The sequence below is a fragment of the Saccostrea echinata genome, unplaced genomic scaffold, assembly GCF_033153115.1.
Source record: "Saccostrea echinata isolate AGI-Se365-2 ecotype Australia unplaced genomic scaffold, CSIRO_AGI_Sech_v1 ptg000018l, whole genome shotgun sequence".
Classification (NCBI taxonomy): Eukaryota; Metazoa; Mollusca; class Bivalvia; order Ostreida; family Ostreidae; genus Saccostrea; species Saccostrea echinata.
This window is the reverse complement of record NW_026889767.1, coordinates 636995-643801: the sequence shown is the minus strand read 5'-3', so window position 1 is coordinate 643801 and position 6807 is coordinate 636995. Positions and strand designations below refer to the sequence as shown.

The 6807-nt window shown below is 31.9% G+C and overlaps 1 pseudogene; it reads left to right on the top strand.

Annotated features, from left to right (window-relative positions):
- Window positions 1-843: 843 nt before the first annotated feature.
- On the top strand, window positions 844-4776 carry LOC133189421 (vitellogenin receptor-like; annotated as a pseudogene).
- Window positions 4777-6807: the final 2031 nt, after the last annotated feature.

Here is a 6807-nt window from a genome sequence, read left to right as displayed (position 1 = left end):
CCTCTTGTTTGAATTTCCAATATCATTTATTTAGTTGTAACATCTTAGCCTTCGAGGTTACCTGCCTAGCTGAAATTTTTTCTAAGAAATTCCAATGTTTTAAAAAAAATATGGTGCTTATTTCAACCATATTTTTTCATTGCCTTTGTCTAGGACTTCAAAGGTAAACAATCAAGAAAGGTAACATCGTTTATTTCACTGCACTGTTAAAGGTACATAAAGTTAGTGTGATCTATTTTATACGGATAATGCTGTGACATCAAGCAAAATATAATTTTCTCATAAAATCGTCCATAATAGATAATGTGCGTGTTTAAACCGTGAAATATTTATATTTGCAGTTGTTTTTCTTATATACCACTGCTTGAACAATGTGTATTTAATTTTTTATACATGTAAAACAGGTTCGTCACCGGGCCATGATTTCATTTTTTAGTCATAAATGATCGACGTAATTTTATACTGACGTCACGAGTGGTCGACATACTGTACATATTCAATTTATGTAATTTTAGTAATTACATTTGATAAGAGTGTATATTTCATTTAATATTTAATATAATAAATTCTAGACTCTATTTATACTTTCAACAATATCACTATTATATTAAGTTACTTTTTATATTTAATGACTTACGATCTAAAATAAGCACAATTTATGAAATTCTTCTTCCGAAAGGTTTTTAGCTGATGCATTCTAACTCTTTAATCTAACAGAAGCAAGCCAAGCCACCCAACGCTTCCTACTTAAGTTTTTATCTTTATTCCTTCAGATAAGCTGTATCTTGGAGTAAACATATGTTCTTTTTTACATGACTTCGGATGCAACAAGTAGGAACAGCCATGAAGTTTGTATTGATTTTTTTGGGGCTTATCTCACAGTGTTGTGCCTACAAAACATGTAAGTATAGCAATTTTTGTTAACCTAATGAAGTTGGAAAACTTATGCTCTACCGGCTACTATTTTCTCTGATAAGAGAATTTTCTTTCCAAGGTGGTACCTTAAATGTCCGATATTTTTATAGAGTTTCGTAATGAGAACAACCATTATTTATGCAGTTCATTCTAGAACTATACAAAATAGAAATTGTTGTTCTGCATATAGATTGGGTTATTTCTATGGCTTTAAAACAGTATAAAAACTACAGATTTGTAATTTATAATGTACTATATAAAGACCTTTCATTATTAGTATGTTTTCAAAATAAGAAATAATTTTATAGGTGTGTGCACTTTTGAAAGTCAAAGAAAATAATGTGTCAACCTAATGGAAATTTTATATGTTTATATGAATTTAATATTTTCACATGTACCTCATATTTTAAGTTTTATACTTTGATAATTAATTATTGCACTTTTCTATTTAATACTTTAATTTTTCCATATAACTTATTTTATTTATGAAATATAATAATAAACTATACATTACTGAATTATATACTCAACAAATGCAAAACAAATTGTTGATAAAATTAATCTAGGATTTTTTTTTCGCCAAATATAGAAAAATAATAAACAGTATTAATAAATAATGTCTCCTGTTTTATACCTATCATTGATAAATTCAAAGACTTTTCTTTTCTTTTCGGATTATATTGATGAAAATTGTGGTAGTACTATTGAAATCGATAGTTATATCCGGCTCAAGGCGTCAAGAAAGTCTAATCCGCGGCCAAGCATAAGCTGTCCTGTGTATCTTCATGCCAGACAAGGAAATTTTGGGGATTCAGCAAGAATCCACACTCGTTTCCTTAGTATTGATCTGCCTTTTGAAAATCCAGCCTGCAGCAGGACAAAGAACTTTATGAAGGAAAAAGAAATGCTACTCTGCTTACATGTAAGACAGAAATTATTCTCTTTTAACCTTAATGGTGTGTTTTTACATATGCATTATACAGAAAAAAAAAATCCACCTGACTGTAAATAATTTGTTCAATTAATATTTTCAGCAGCAAAGGGACTTTGTGGGGACTTTTTCTACAGCGATTACAGTTATGTCACCGTCAAGAACAGTTGTATGACTTTTGCTTTGACAACAGACTCTTCACCCCAGACCGGTTCATTCAATGTAGTTATTGCAAATTTTCACAAAGTTGAAAAAGGTTATTAAATAATTCAGACTATATAATTAAAATTGTTAAAATATAGAATATAAAATTAAATATTATGAAATGATTTATTTTTGTATATTTGATATTAATCGTTTTCTTCGGTTATAATTAAGAAACTTACGAATTAGTATCCTTCAGAATAAAATCTTCAAGTGCCAACATACACGTACGTTCCTCACACCTCGGAAATACGTGATTTAATTTAATGTTTGTTTAAATAATTTTGATTTACGTGAATATCATATTACTCATTTTTTATAATTATTAATTAAAAATAAAGAGACTGTCTACAATATGTTTCAGCAAGGTTATCATTTTTTCTTGGAAATAGGCACAAACATTTTAACTTGTTCATTTGACAAAACATTAGATAAGGTGTGTTTGTATAATTGGTGGAAATGTGGAAATGGTCGATGTGTTGAACCATCAGTAAAATGCAACTCATTTCAAAAATTGTGAAGACAGCATCGACGAAACATATGAGAAATGTAAACCAACAAGTAAGTCATCATTTTAGAATAGAAATCTGGATGAATACTTTTTAAAAGTTACTAAAGCTCATGAATAATTCTTTCAAAATAATATCACTCATGAAACCATCAACAAAACTAATACCTTTTTCAGGACTGAATCAACGTCAATAACAGATATTTTGATCTTTAAACTTTCAGTGTTTTTCTACGAACATTGTGGACAAAAAATCCATGTTTATGATACTGTCCATCTTAAACTGATACGAATAGGCGACACGTTGATACCTAACAGAATGTGTGATAATATTGTGGTGGCCCATGGTAAATTCCAAGGCATTAGTGAGTCTGTGCAGGTCTACACCCATTTCCGCTCCATAAGTCTTTCACAGCCGGTAGACGGGAATTGCATCTCAGCCAGAATTGATATCTACGAAGGATTACAAAATTAAAAGAACATATCAGGTACACAACTGTTCGGTTCAATTGAACTCGTTTACTGAATTCATTTTTCTTATAGGTGGAAAATATAGGAATAAATTATTTGGCTACAATAAACAGTATCTGAAGATTTACAACTATCTTGTACGCAGCTACGTTAAGGACGCCCATGAGATATACGCCTTAATATATTCAGGGAAAATGAATACAATTTTTATATTTTTTTTAACAGCATTACTTTTGATAAATGTTAATTGTGGTGTTTGCACATGTATATATCGAGTCTCTGCTGAGTTCGGCCAAAGCGACTTCGCTTACATCAGCTGTTTGTCACGTGACAGGTTTAAAATTAGAAGACATATGTACTACTACAAAGATCGTAAAAGTTCAACGATATACTGGTATCTTTCCGCTATGAAATTGATAGTGTTTTCTTTGAGACAAATTCCTTAACACGAAAAATGCTGGGAGCAACTTCCTCATGCTCGAGAATTGTTTAAAATTTAGCTGTCTTTCTATAAACTCCAGACAAAAATGTAATACGCATTGAAATAATGTTACATTACGGAATAAATAAACAATGCACAACCAGCTCCCAGCACTTTTCAGAATATAATAGCTACACATGTCTAAAAATTCTGAATTTATAGTGAAGCGGATATCGTTGAACTTTTGATATTTTCGAAGGGCTGGACCTGTTATTCTAGCATGTTACTGTACAAATGTTCTCCCTACGGCTTTATATAAAGTCTACACATTATCAGTTTAGTTTGACAGTAAAATGTGGATTAATATATTTCAGGATATGTCTCTCTTTTGGTCCGACTACGCGTTTTTCGTATGTTTTTTTATTTTTACAAGCTACGATAAAAGCTTGATCCACGCCTAAAGTACAGAGAAACTGCGTGTCAAACTAAGAAATGACGTCATCTTAGTAAGTACAACGAGATCAGGCTGGCTTTCATTCTACTTACGCTAAGCGCTATTATGGCAAGATAAGTTGCATACCCATTTATTTTTATAATGTTTATAAGAAACGAAAGTATTTAGTGGGTTTTAAAAAGAACATACAGCATTTATTCATCGAGATTCATTTGTATTGATTTAACGTGACGTTATAATAGCTTTCCCGAGCCTCTGCATAGGCTGACGTATATATGGGAGTCCTGAACCTAGCTGCGTATTTTTCCATTTGAATATGAATTTAACAGGAAGTGAAGGATTATGTGGAACTTCGTTAACAATCGCAGACTACGCTACAGTAAATGATAATATCATGCCCATAGAATTCAAGACAGATATGATCACACAACAGGGAGACTTTGAAATAGCATTGACTAGTTTTCATACAGGTTAGCATTTTGAGTTAGTGCTTGCATTGATGGTAATAGTGGTGATGTTTGTTTATGCGTGAGGGGTTTTGCATAAAGGATACGTTATCCTCAATGATGGTAAAAAATTCTTTTTTTTTCATTTTTTTCCAGTTTCCCTTTCACTATCGCTAAAAACATTCATAAATGTCGGTTCTTTTTTTTTTTAAACAAAATAAAATAATTATAATATTTTGTACTGGGAGTTGCTTATCAGGCGAGTTCCGGTGTAAGTATGGAAGGTGTGTGGATTCAACGGTAAAGTGCGACGATTATCAGAACTGTGTTGACACACAATTACAGACTGTCATTGGGTGCTGGAATAGCCATCATGTTATCCACTTTCTGTGTCGTTTTAATTGTGCCATTAGGAGTAATATTTGATATAAGAAGATGTCGAAGGGCGAATTACTCTGGAATTTAACCCTATTTTGAAACTGTCCATCACATTTTCATAATAATTTACGAGACTGTGTTTATCTTGTAATGTTTTTATCATTAATTAAATAAATCATTGCATATACATATTGCATACAATATACATGTAAGAAATTATTTCATAATATAACTTTTCATGTAAAATTATCTTAATAAAACCGAACATCAGGTCATTACCAAATTTTTGGGGGTTATTCACTGCAGTCAACTTCAAATTAAAGAAAATATTTAAAAAAATCATCCATTTCCATCTATATATTTTATTGTACCCTGCTTTCGCTAAAGCGATGGGACATTAAATATAATTCGTCTGTCAGTCTGTCAAGCTGACTGTCAGTCTGTCCGTCTCTCAGTCTGTCACAAAATCTTGAACCTTAGTCATTACTTTTGAATGACCACAGGTAGGGCTTTCATATTAAATAAAAGCATTATCTGTGACAAGATAAATATGAAAGCCCTTTCTTGAAAAGTTTAAAAATTATTACCAAATTTAAAGTTTTTGATAAGTAGGTTAATCTTCAAGGTCCAGATTACGAGGTCAAAAATCAAGGCTCAGTTAGAAAGGTCTTGTCACAGGTAATGCAGATGTGAAATACGAAAGCCGTATCTGTACTCATTCAAAAGTAACAATCAAGGTTAAAGTTTTTGTGACAGACTGAGAGACGGACAGACTGACAGACAGACTGACAGACGAAATAAATTTAGTGTTCATTCGCTTTCACGATAGCTGGAGACAAAAATGAATAACGGGTGTCTATGTCAGGTTAATTCTTTAAGACTGCATGGATTACCAAATGCATCCAACTTGTATTGCCTATTCTATTGCCTGGATTCTAAAAGAGTAATTGAATTTTGTCTTCACAAAACTGACTTCACTCAAAATAAAAGAGCTCCAAGTCCAAAATCCGAAACTTTTAATGTTGGTCTAGCGAAACAAAAGTAGCACAACAAATGTTTCTAATACATGTGTTATGCACGAACGTTTCAGTTTCAGTCGAGAATAATGAAATATGAAGATAACAATTAGTAATCAATTGCAATCTCGGAAGTCCATTCAAACCATACAAATTTAGAGCAGAGCAAACAGGGACCTCTAAAAAATATTAGAGATGAGATCTGGTGCCATGGAGGAGTAAGCATCCCCTGTCGACAAGTCACACCCGCTTTGTGCTCATTTTCATGATCGGGCATGAGAAAAATCCGTAGACAATCCAGTGCTAAAATAATGGCCTAATAATTAGTATGTTCATCCCTCCATGGCACTTGATCCCACCTCTGATGTTATTTAAAGGTCCGAGTTTGCTCTGCTCCAAATTTGTTTTGTTTCAATGGACGGTAGAGAATGAATCCTGTTCTTTATCTTCATATTTCATTGAGAGTCTTATATTATTCGCTCTGAGTAAGGAAATATTACATTACAAGAAATGAGCACACTTCCTCAATTTGTACACATAAACTTATAGCAATAGTTCTAAAAAGAAGATATGATGAAAAAGACAATATAGCAAGAAACTCATATTCAACTGGTTCTAAGTTAAGTATTTGTTACTATTTGTTACTATATCGTGTTATATGTTCCACGTTTTATTATCAACATAGTCCTGTTAGCAGGTGTTGTTATGGATAACTTTGTGGTCAGACTAGTTAAACCATACAACAGCAAGTTGCTACATGCAGTTGAACAACAAAAAAGGTCAAAAGAAATCTAATAAATAGAAAATTTAGTATCTTGTACATGTAATTGTTAAAAAATTGAAATTAAACGTGTTTTTCGGTTCGACATTTGACATCCATTTTGAATCCCTTTGCTTAGAAAAAGTTTCTAATAATAATGTCAGACAGTTCATTGTTCATTCGAAAAGAAGTGAATTGATACATGGATAAACTAAAGAAGAGCAGCTGCAGTTTTGTTTCAGGTTCAAAGTTTCTCAGACATGCATCTCAATTAATGACATTATTACATAGCTATATGTTATC